The sequence below is a fragment of the Brassica oleracea genome, chromosome C7, assembly GCF_000695525.1.
Source record: "Brassica oleracea var. oleracea cultivar TO1000 chromosome C7, BOL, whole genome shotgun sequence".
In the NCBI taxonomy this organism is placed as follows: Eukaryota; Viridiplantae; Streptophyta; class Magnoliopsida; order Brassicales; family Brassicaceae; genus Brassica; species Brassica oleracea.
Window position 1 is genome coordinate 3,950,252 of NC_027754.1, and position 1,238 is coordinate 3,951,489.

The window sequence follows — 1,238 nt, forward strand, 5'->3', positions numbered from 1 at the left end:
GGAAAAAGCGAGACGTCGTAAATATTTTCGAGAGATATTATCCAAACACACGGTCCGTCCGCGACTCTAAAAAACAAATTGCCCGTCGATTGGCCCTGACGGACAAACCCAAAATGTTCTCAAAAATACTAAAAAAAGAACTCGTAGTCTAACATTTCGTAAAAGTAAGGGTCCTCTTACATCCGACAAGGATACCATAGCGCACTATACAAGAAATCCCAAATTTTGGTCAGCACTCCAGACGGTCTCTGGAGAGTGCTTGGTTCGTTCCATACAAGTCATATAAGCCGGCGCCAAGTTGCGGACTTTAAATCGGAGAGAACCAGGTGGAAATCGCCAACATGCAAAACGAGAGCCGATCAGTCGTCGCACAGCCTTAGAGCTGAAAGTAAACCTAGGTCTTGCCCTAAACCCAGTTCTACTGGTCCACTAACATCTCAAGACATGATACGAGATCTTAAAAACATGTCCCATCGTCTATATCTAATACACTCACGAAACTTCGCGAAACTCCTAAACGTTTTCGAACGCCCTCGTTCAGTAAGAGCAAACGAACAAAGACGATAACCTAAGAGTTAAGATACGAAGTGACTACTCGTATCTTTCCCTCACACTTGGCAGAAGTATAAACTAAAAAGCATAGAATGTCAATCATTCATCATATATATAGAAGCCGCAAAAAACGGCTAGGACCCAAAGCCACCAAACGACCGGTCTCAAACACATAGTTCACATAGCCTCGCAAGGCCATAACACACATAAATCAAATACGGCCACACTCGGCCTAGATACATCAAACCTCAAATAAAACTAAGGGAAATAATCCCAACAATCCTCAAAGCTCAAAGTCGAGGAACTCGGACATGGAGATCCCGAACGAGCTCGCGGGATGGTCCACCTCTCCGTCCGCGACTCCGACACCTTCATCACCAACACCGGTTCCCGCTTCCGCCGTGTCCTCCGAGACCTCGATGGAATCCTAAAGCTGTCGGACCCTTCCTTCGATCGGAGGAACCAAGGATTCGGCATGGGCACACCCGTTCATAAGACCCGACATCTCAGCGACCTCGGCAGGAAAAGAGAAGTCATCGTTCTGCGACCTGTAGAGGGTAGGAACCGAGCCACGTCACTCGCGAAAATCGTCCACGAATTCTTGAGCATCCTTAAAACTCTCGAATTCGGTGGCGAACAAAGCAGCCCTCCGCTTCATTTCGGCGACAATCGCTATCTGTCCTCTC